Genomic DNA, 11,138 nt, shown 5'->3' with positions numbered 1-11,138 from the left:
TGATCTGAACTTTCATTAACTATTTTTGTAGCAAACAAATTTGATTCTTGCAGGCATAGATATAAGTCCTGTTGGCCATGATTTGTGTCTTATTAGGGTATTTTATCTATAGACTTTTCCTGGTTTGTTAGGGAATTCATTCACGTATGTTTCTCCCATCCCTTTGGAGATGTAGGGATGATGATGGCAGTCTTCTGTTTCTACCATGTCTGTTCCTCTGTTTGTGCTTCTGCACTTTCTCTCTCATTACTAAAAATTAATCTTTGTCAGACACGAAAGTGAGAAAGCCTGAACTCTTTGTGGTTGAAATCGATAGCACGCTTTGCGTAAGGGCTGTGGTGTTGTGGCAGCAGTGTGATGGAATATCAGAGTTAATTATGGGTCTTCTGTATGAAAAAGAAATGGATATTTGCCTGGAACTTGTGCATAGGGAACTATTGCATTAGTACTTTTCCTGCTTTTGTCAGATAATTTATGAGTCATACTGTGGAAATGAAAAAAGGAAACTACTTCCGTATATTAGTATGGTTGCTTCTGTACATATCTATGTATTTATTCTTTTAGGCTAGTTCTGCATTTACTTTATTGTTAGCAGTTGGGTTGATGGATTGCTAATAGGCTAGATTATAGATTTATTGCACGCACTCAACTTCTATAGTTGTATTTCTATAAGGGCTCCTGGATCAATTCTTTCATAAGAGGAGAATCAGACCGTGTGTTTTTGGTATATGCGGTATTATTAATACCAGCAGATTGGACTTCAGCATTTGTCGTGCCATCATGACAAAGGTTCGTGCTGCTTGCTTGGTGACTATTTAGTGACTTCGAGAACAGAAGGATTTGTTGGTTTTGGTGTTTTCCTACGAATTGTTTTTTAAGAAATGCAAAGGTGTTACATCAAAAAGGGTCTTTTATAGCCAGGAATTAATTATTGTAAGTATTGGTTCCTGGAAGAATACAGCCCTCCTTGGTGTAGATACATAAACTACTGGTAAGAGAGGAAAGTGTGTATAAAGATTAAAATAAGAAGTTGACTATACTTAAGCTGTACAGGAGGCAGGAGTTTGGTTTTGGGATTCCTGATCCTGAAGTGGAAGTCACAAAATTCTTCTGTGTATATTTGTGCAAAATGGGTGCTTTTTCTGGTGAGTAGTGACAGCCACAGATGCTGCAGTGTGCGTACAAAAACTTGTCCTAACCCTGCCAGGAGGGAACTGCATGGGTGGTGAGCGCTCACAGCCCCGTCACCGGTATTGGCCTGTGACTGGACACGTTTGAAGTGGCCACGTAGGAGAGAGGGGTGTGCGCAGGCACAGGCCTGCTGTTATTTCTTCACAATGAGCACTGTTCTGGCCCTTTCAGGTCAGCTTTAGTATTATTTGGCATTAGTTTGTGGCTTGGTAAAACAAAAAACTGGTTTACGACAATCTCTTTCTTCATAATATTGCAACAGATACAAAAGTTGTAAATAGTTCTGATAGAACTGTTTTTTCCATCTTCAATCACAGGTGCTTAAGAGCTGAGTGACCTCTTACTGGTGATCTTTAAAAAGGAGATGGATGTGGCTGTATGTCCTGTGTTGAAGGAGCTAAATAAGCTCTGATGTTGAGTTTGTGCTGCCAGCTAGTAAATATAGTAGAAGTCAGGCAAGTGCAGGACATTCTGGATAATGAGGCACAATTTATTTGCTGTTTGAACAGACTGATGGAAAAAGCTATTGTCTCTCCGTAGAAAACAGTCTCTGTCTAAAGGGGAAAAAGAACAACGTTTTCTCGAGATGACAAATTAGGAGCGGAGCCTACACATGTGGGTCTTAAAGATACTTACTCCCAGTAGCTAAAAGCCGGAGACCGGGTATTGCTTTTAGGATAATATTTAGGGGTTTTAGGCTTTAAGCGCATGTGCTTCTTACAGTAATGTGAGCGTCTGGCAAGGGTGTTCCAGCTAAGCAAGAAATACTGTATGTGAAAAGAATGAACTGAAAGGTAAAACAGGCTTAAAAAAAAGTCCCCAGGCAATACTTTGTTTGATCAGAGTACTGCACTGGGAACTCTGAGTTTCAGGGATTTTTTTGTTTGTTATTAAGGAGTATCCTAAATTACAACTGTAGCTACTACCACCTGGAATTTCTGGTCTGACTTTTTCAACACTCCATGTCACTTTAAAAGACATCTTTGGTATAATTAATTTTGAGGGGTCTTCAGGGGTTTTAACCTTGATTTCAGTAACTTTAACGCTTGAATATGAACCAAACAAAGAAATACCAGTAGAAGCAAGAATAAAACAATTTTCAAACGTCTGCGTTATTTATATGTTTAGGTGGCTGTCAATGCACACATCCCTCCGGATTATCTTCTTAGGATCTGTGAGAGACTTGGACCCCTTTTAGACAAGGAAATCCCGCAGAGTGTCCTAGGTGTGCAGACTTTGCTAGGTGTCGGGCGCCAGTCTCTATTAAGGGCGGCAAAAGGTAAGATTCTTGATTTATGTGCGATTGAATTTTATTTTAATGATCAAAACCCCTTTTGTTTTGATTCGTATTGTGGTACCTGTGTGTGTTTGCATGAACCCTGGTTTGTCTCCTGTGCTTGTCAGCTCCTGCTTTCTTGTTGCAGTCTTGCTAAAGTGCAGTTATTGCTGGCCCTGTTACGGATATCTTTCTTTGGTTGAAAATGCCATCTGAAGCCGCTCTTGCATACAGTTACCTGATCTTGTTACTTGCTTCCCCTGCCTTCCCTTCTCAGCATGTTGGGCTGGTGTTTGTGTGAACGATGTGATGAACTGGATTAGAGATTTGATCCATCTCAAAAACAGCCATTTTCTTTCATATACATATCTACATGCCTGTGTCTAAAATAACCCAGCAGTCCATATATTTTGCTGGGCTATTTTTCAGGCTGATGTGTTCCATTTGTTCCATTATTTGATTCCCTGGCCATGCAGGCAGACGTGTCAGCTTGATGGGCAGGGTGGCATTTGGGGCAGTGTTTAGAGGGTGGGAGAAGGTGAGACTGATTCTTCAGTGATAATTCCTGCATGTCCTTGCTTGAAGTTAACTTGAACGAAAGCCCCCGTTCCTTTCATGAATAGAGCGCCAGTCCTATTCCTTTTGAAAAACTGCTCTGCTTGAGATAATGATTCTGAAAGCACAGTTTTGTGTTATAACTAAACAGATCTGAGAGCCATCTGCTGTTGAAAAGAGTGGTTCCTCCCTTCCCTCCTCACTCCATGCCCCTGCCACTTCTTCCCTGTAGGAGCCAGAACTTATTTCATCCTGTGATGTGCTGATTCAGAGCGCTAAAATGTTGCAAAATTTGTTATTGCTGTTGTAATGAATTAAATTAGCTGATGGAAGGATCAGAGTGCTGGAGGTCACACAGGCAGCAGGAGCATCATTCTGGGAGAGGAGGAGGGATGGGAGAGCAGGACCTTCCTGTTTCGGTGGCAGCTGAGCACTTAATTTACCGCATCCTGTGAAGTCACACTGTGATGCTAACAAGGACTGTAGCAGTCTGCCGATCCACTGGGTATCACCTGGAGGGGTGTGCTGTTTGCAAACACGTTTCCTTACGCAAAGTTTTGGGACTGAGTCTTGTTTTGCCTATGCTTTGTTACAATTGGGTGGAGAATTTCAGGTTTGCAGAGAAACATCTCTTCTTTTCACTCTCAGTTTGCATCTTAGAAGAAAACAGCAACAAAAATGTAAAGAGAAAATAAACATTTTTGTGCAGGGAAACAGAAGTTTCTTAGGTGAATCAGGGGAAAGAGATTAGACGAATCACTGAAAGATGCAGTACTTCCTAAGCCGTGTGATAAATTTATTGCAAAGAGATTTCTACTAGATTTATGGTGGGGTTTTTTCCCCTTCAGAAAGAGGTGCTGTGACATTGTGCCATTTGGTGTGTAAACCACACTCACTAATATGAAACAGCGTACCTTTTTCAAAGTTGACATACATGGATTTCCGCTCCCCCTAAGTTGTGCATCAGTATGAAGTTTCCATTTACCGTTAGTATTTATAGGTATTTTGATCTATTCTAGAAAGTATGAGTGCTGTTTTTAATGTGTATCATTGTAATACTCGGTCCTACAGTTTGGGTTTTAGTCAGAAGGCGCTCTCGGGAGTCTCTTTGAGTCATGTAAGCTTGTGCACTTCATATTCAGAGATCTAAATGGTGATACACAGATCCACCAATCTGTGGCACTATCCTTCTGTTTCAGTCCTTCTTCACCATGGAAGCTCATTTCTCTCCTTCCAGATGGCCAGAAATGGAAGAAGTCCAGGTCTAATTTCTGAGGCACTCCGAACAGTCTCAGAAAAATCGCTATTGTTCTAGAGAAAAGGCTCTCTGAGGCCAGTTGGCAGCAGATAGCTGGAGAGTCTTTAAAGAAAAGTCTCCATTTTAAAAACAATGTTTTTTGGGGGGGTGGGGTGCAGGGGAGAATCTGAAAGGAGGGCATATTGCCACCAGTTGGAGGAAAACAGATTTATTGAAAAAAAAAAATCATCTCACTTCTCCCACTTTCAGGGAGCAAATGTGTGCCTGTATGTGTATTCTCAAATGTACAGGTCATAAGAAGAGGTCCTGTACGTGTTGGGATTGCAAAAGGACTAAAAACATACCAAAGATCAGTCCTGCCTCAACACAAAGTGCACCCACATTTTTCATTCTCAGTCTTTCCATCAGTTTAGACTCCCTACTCACCAAAATGAAGCAAAAATAAGCTGAAACCATTTACAGTCATATTGCTTAGGAACTAGAAATTGGAGTAGCAATCTTCGTTAAGTGTTAGATCTCTGACAGACTAGTTAAAAAGACAAATTTTATTTTGGGATGCTGGGAGCGGTGCCTGATGCTCTTGATTCTAAGAAGAATAGGTCAGTTGGACCCGGTTTGGCTGATTGTTTCACTAACCCGCTGTTAATCTTGCCGGTACAGACTTCAGACATACACTATGGAAAGGATCTGCATTTGCAGCTCTTCACAGAGGCCGGCCTCCCGAACTACCTGTAAATTACGGGAAACCACCAAACGTGGGTGAGTTTTGAAACATCCATAAAGTGTTTTTTTTTCTTCTCTGTGTTTTTATTAATTTTCCAGCTGAAAGTTACTCTTACTGACTGAAACACTACTATGGGTTTGCATTAATGGCTTTTTTGACATTTCACCATGAATTAGTCTAAAACAGGATTCTTAGTGACAATAGAATAACCCTTTTTGCATTATTCAGCCTTGAATCTTCCATAATGTATGCACACATGTTAAAACGTTGTGGCCACGCTGAAAAGCTTTGCACGTCAGCTTCCTGTGTGGAGGGCAACGTGCTTGAGTATTTTTTTATGATACACCTACATAATATGTACATATGCTTGTAAGATTGAATAGGCATGGTCACAGGAGCACGTAGACAATCTTTTCATTCAGGAATCCTAGCCAGAACAAAGCGCCTGACTCCCAGGGAACTTTTTTGACTCAAGAATTCATTTTAGTTCAATTGTGACAGAAAACAGACTGCTTGCAACATCCCTCTCCAAAAAGGAAATAATCACCAAACCAACATTTGTACTACTTCAGTTTCAGCTGTCCACACAGTTAAATAAAGAACTTGTATAAAACTCAGATATATGTAGGCATTCAGCTTACATATCATCAGAGAGCCTCTCTGTTTTGCTTAAACTGAAAAGTATTTTCCTTGTATGATCTGAACTTTCATTAACTATTTTTGTAGCAAACAAATTTGATTCTTGCAGGCATAGATATAAGTCCTGTTGGCCATGATTTGTGTCTTATTAGGGTATTTTATCTATAGACTTTTCCTGGTTTGTTAGGGAATTCATTCACGTATGTTTCTCCCATCCCTTTGGAGATGTAGGGATGATGATGGCAGTCTTCTGTTTCTACCATGTCTGTTCCTCTGTTTGTGCTTCTGCACTTTCTCTCTCATTACTAAAAATTAATCTTTGTCAGACACGAAAGTGAGAAAGCCTGAACTCTTTGTGGTTGAAATCGATAGCACGCTTTGCGTAAGGGCTGTGGTGTTGTGGCAGCAGGGTGATTGAATATTAGAGTTAATTATGGGTCTTCTGTATGAAAAAGAAATGGATATTTGCCTGGAACTTGTGCATAGGGAACTATTGCATTAGTACTTTTCCTGCTTTTGTCAGATAATTTATGAGTCATACTGTGGAAATGAAAAAAGGAAACTACTTCCGTATATTAGTATGGTTGCTTCTGTACATATCTATGTATTTATTCTTTTAGGCTAGTTCTGCATTTACTTTTTTGTTAGCAGTTGGGCTGATGGATTGCTAATAGGCTAGATTATAGATTTATTGCACGCACTCAACTTCTATAGTTGTATTTCTATAAGGGCTCCTGGATCAATTCTTTCATAAGAGGAGAATCAGACCGTGTGTTTTTGGTATATGCGGTATTATTAATACCAGCAGATTGGACTTCAGCATTTGTCGTGCCATCATGACAAAGGTTCGTGCTGCTTGCTTGGTGACTATTTAGTGACTTCGAGAACAGAAGGATTTGTTGGTTTTGGTGTTTTCCTACGAATTGTTTTTTAAGAAATGCAAAGGTGTTACATCAAAAAGGGTCTTTTATAGCCAGGAATTAATTATTGTAAGTATTGGTTCCTGGAAGAATACAGCCCTCCTTGGTGTAGATACATAAACTACTGGTAAGAGAGGAAAGTGTGTATAAAGATTAAAATAAGAAGTTGACTATACTTAAGCTGTACAGGAGGCAGGAGTTTGGTTTTGGGATTCCTGATCCTGAAGTGGAAGTCACAAAATTCTTCTGTGTATATTTGTGCAAAATGGGTGCTTTTTCTGGTGAGTAGTGACAGCCACAGATGCTGCAGTGTGCGTGTGTGTGTGTGTGTGTCTTGTTTTAAAATACAAGATGAAGAAGCATGCCCAACCTCTTTAATATTTTGGCATAATTGTGAATTCCCATGCTGTGCTGGCTTAGCCAGATGGAGTTTTCTGGAATTACTTGCTGAAGTAGTTGGGCTGAAGTAATAGACACCCATAATAATGTGTGTTCGTGAGTGAGATGAAATGATGGTGTAATTGCCTGTATAGACAGGTAAATATGGTGTAGAACTAGCAGCTAAAAGTATTCTTAGATCGTTTCCCTTCCAGTGATAAAGATTTAAGCTTGCTGCCCTAAGTGTGTTTTTCTGCTGTGGGGATGGGATTGCTTGTGGTTGCCCCACCAGCTGGAAGAGTCGGTAGCTGCAGTGGTTTGCCCTTCCGTCTGGATGGGGTTGGGATGGGACCTTGCGATCTGTACTCCAAAATAAAAGGTCGCGCACGGTGGAACTGGAGTGCCTTTTCCCAGCATGTTTGTGCAGAGCTGGGAATCTTCTGGCTGGGGGAGTCTCCGAGAAAGTGCTGACCTGTGGAAGTCGTTCTCAGGAAGGTGGTGTTTGTGTGTTGAGTCTTGGAGGTCTGTGGTGATCTGCTGGGGGAGGAGAGGAAGGGAAAATGCTGTCATAGCTTTCTGCTGCTGACAGAATAACAGAGTGCATACAGTGAGGATGGTCTTTTAGACTGTTTCTTTGCAGCTTTTGGAGCAGCGGTATGTTTAGGACTCCCTTTGTGCTCTTCCCGTCAGAAAATTGAAAGATTGGCCATACAGTACCTCACCAGTGGGATTTATTCACATATGATAAACCTGCTTTTGAATACTGCTTCGATTTTATCAGAGACTTTTTTTTATTGCAGGCAACAGAAAGCAGATTAGAAAGAAGATTGTTTTCCCTCTTTAGTTGAGTACTAGAGCTATTTTATCCTGAGTATGAAAATCTTTACGTGGGTAACTGTTGTTAGTGAAAATAACACAGAATTTGGAACCGGAAAGTTCATTGCATAGTCTCAATGAATAAGCAGTTCAGCTGTATGGAAGTTTACAGTCAAGGTGATCCAGCTACCTTAGGCCTGCCAAATAGCAGTGCTCTGATGAGGTCAGAAAATCGATGATGTTTCTCTGCTGTAAAGGAGTTCCGTGAGGTCAGCAGCTATGAAATCTGGAACACTTTGTTCTTTTGGTGCTTTTACTGGGTCTAGCCACACATCCACTCTCTGAGAAGGTATTTTGCATGTGTGAGCCAACTGTGTTTATTTCCCAGCGTTCTTATGAAATCCAGACTTGTGTTTCTTCTGCACACTGCGCATGGTACCCAATCTTCATGCCTGATCGGGCCCTACGATGAGGTCACAGCTTACTCCCACGTGTCCTGGCTGTGTAAAATGTTATGTCCTCATTACAAAGTTACAGCGCTGATTTCAAAAGGCAAAATAGTATGATGTGAACTCATCACCCTTAATACTAGAGAAACTATTTTTAAAACAAACGTTTGCACCAGTATTCTGTTTTCTATTTTTGCTCGCAAAAAACGGAGCGAGGCAAGGGCTTATAGGGAGAGGAAGAACTCAAGCAGTTTGAAAACTGCTGCAGCTAGGTGACTTTGCCCACGCTGAAATGTTTTAATTCCTTCTGAAGTTGTGACCTAACTTTGAAATTTGTGATGTCTGATGATTGTTTTTTAAGTTTTGTTTTCACTGATGGGTTTTGTTGCAGTGTTTTTGTTTTATCCTGCCTAGGTGAGCTTTCTTGCAAGGGTTTTTACATTTGTGCTGTTAACCTCTAGTAGAATGGATTGTGATTTAAGAATTACTGTTGTACAGCGTATGTGACCCCTCTGCCCCCTGCAACTGTGCCCGTACTTGCACTAAGGACTGTAATTTTCCTGAAGGTGTGACCTTCAAGGGCCAAGGACTCTGATAAACAAACAGAAAAATGCATGCATTTTACCACGTGTCGCCCTCAGTTAGTACTACAGGTTGGTAGTTCCAGGAGGCACTAGTGTGCATCTGTAAGGCAGGGCTTTGCCAGGAGCTGGCTGTGCTGGTGCTGAGGCCGGAGCAGGTTGCTCCCAGCACAGGCTAAGGGAGAGAAAGCCCACCTCTCGCGGCCGCATCAGTGGCATCTCTGCACCTCGGTAGCCGTCATTTCAGCAGCTAGAAGAACTTCATCTGAGAAGAAGGCCTTTCCATTTGTGGACAAAACTAACTTACTTGGCTTAACGAGAAGACTAGATATGCTCACTTTTTATGTGAAATAACATCAGTACAGTTTTCAAAGTTTTTTTCTGGCAGGAAATAGCGAGGGGGTAGACTTGGCAGCTGTTACACCCAGTATGGCATGATGTACAGCAGCTAATTAGATAGGTTGCTAAAAGTTTTTAGGGCTACTATGTTGCTAATTCTCTGTGTGGGAATCGGGGGTTTTTAAATGCCTTTAGGCTTTATGAGTACAACAACTTCATTGTACTGAAGAAAGCAAACTTCACGGGGCTTTTTGTCATGTGTGTGTAATTCCCTGTTGGATACTGTGTATTAATCTTCCATCAAAAAATATGAGAACTGGAATTGGGGATGTTTGTTGTTTCGTGGGGGGGTTTACTTTGCAGTTCCTTTGAAAGCAGTGATAGTTTATAAAGTGTGGGAGGACAAACATCTCAGTTGCAGCTTTGTGTGCGTGGCATACGTTTCTGGTATACCCTAAGCATTTTTATAGTGAGGATCAGATACATTGAATACTTGCTGCTTTTTGTTCAGAGGCGCTGTTGCTTTGGTAAAGATGGTGCCTCTTATGGCACAACAGTAGTTCTGTATTTCTCTGAAACTCTTGATCGAAGCATTTCATAAGCAGTGCTTTTTATTTTTTAATTATCCATGGGAGATTGAGGAGTCTCATCCCCATTGTGCAAATAGGGAAATAGACACAGAAAAAAGTGAAATTACTTTCACATCCTCTGAAGCTGAACTGATTGCAAGCCTGGGAACCGACTGGAAAAGTTAGGTGCTGAGTGCCAAATGAAAGGTTGTGTGAGTTAGGTGCCTGACTGTTTGTTACACCAAACAGTGTTTGGTTGTGTTGCCTTCGCGTGATTTACAACAAACAGCAGTGGTAAATTTTCAGAAGGATTGCGTGGGAACACTGTAGTGCACAGCAGGTATTGTCATTACTGGGAATATTTTTGAAATGCGAGTATACCTTTTTGATTCACACAGTTCTTTGTGTGGTTAAAAAAAAAAACATTCAAAGCCATTTGAAATTGTTTAAAGGCAGATACACTGTTATTATGTATTTAAATGATTTAAGCAGTGAAGGGCACAGCAGAATTACCATACTGCTAAATGACTACATCTCTGTGTTGGCATAAGTGTCCACAGTGTGGGGGAAAGGGAGGTGTAATACTTTTAAGAACTTAGCTTTTAAGCTGGCATACTTAAATAGTAAATAAAACAATGTGTAGGCAAGCCTGACGGTACCTTTGTACAGCATTTATCACTATGGGATCTCTGTGCCCTCCTGTAAGAGGTGGGAAAAAGGGTTGAAGATTTCGATTTTACTTTGCTAGGGGGGACAGTTTCCATTGAACAGTTCCTGCATAATACCAGGTATCAGTTGAATAGTAGGTAGATAGTAAATTAATTTGGCTTAGTGTGTTTTGCTTTTTTAGTACTGCTGAATATGTGTTTTTACATGAAAAATATTGACTAAAGATGAGGTCACGCTGGGAGCCTGATGACTTTTGCAAGCATCTACACCTTTTATGTGACTTTTTTTTTCTAGTATGTAGTGTTTCAGTTGCATTGAGTGATTAAAAATAGTCCAAATTTCAGAGCATAAAACTGAGAAACGAAAGTACTTTCTGTAAATATGGAAACAATTTATTATTCTTGCCCATTTATCTCTCTGCTTGTCTATAAATACTTCAATCTTATAAATGTACAGAAGTGCGTTATGTGTTAGCAGCCCTTTGAAATGACGCTTCTTGACTTTGTAGATTTTTTTTTTTTTTTAACATATTCCGTAACCTTTTTTTGTGTAGATAGGCAATGATATGATGATACAATTAAGAAAATGGGTCAAGTTGTTCACTATACTATTAAACTAAAGGATTGAAAGGCACTAAAGAGCTTCGCGCGGCTCCTGTGAAGCCCTGCCTACTTCAATGTGCGGTAGACAAGATAAGGGGTTTCTTCAGGGAGCCTGCTATCGCAAGGACTCGACAAAACCCACCAATATAGCAATGCTAGATCTTTAAGTACC

General features: G+C 40.6%; 1 protein-coding gene across 1 annotated transcript in view; it reads left to right on the top strand.

Annotated features, from left to right (window-relative positions):
- Positions 1-1,211: 1,211 nt before the first annotated feature.
- The window catches only part of BRWD3 (bromodomain and WD repeat domain containing 3), a 54,471-nt gene continuing 44,544 nt past the window's right edge, over positions 1,212-11,138 (top strand). The window contains exons 1-2 of the mRNA XM_009288005.2: positions 1,212-2,470; positions 4,941-5,039. The gene's annotated coding sequence lies outside the window, so the exon portion shown is untranslated. The remainder of the gene's footprint in view (positions 2,471-4,940; positions 5,040-11,138) is intronic.

This window comes from Aptenodytes forsteri, unplaced genomic scaffold (assembly GCF_000699145.1).
Source record: "Aptenodytes forsteri isolate BGI_AS27 unplaced genomic scaffold, ASM69914v1 Scaffold72, whole genome shotgun sequence".
Lineage (NCBI taxonomy): Eukaryota > Metazoa > Chordata > Aves > Sphenisciformes > Spheniscidae > Aptenodytes > Aptenodytes forsteri.
This window is presented reverse-complemented; position numbering and strand designations above follow the sequence as displayed.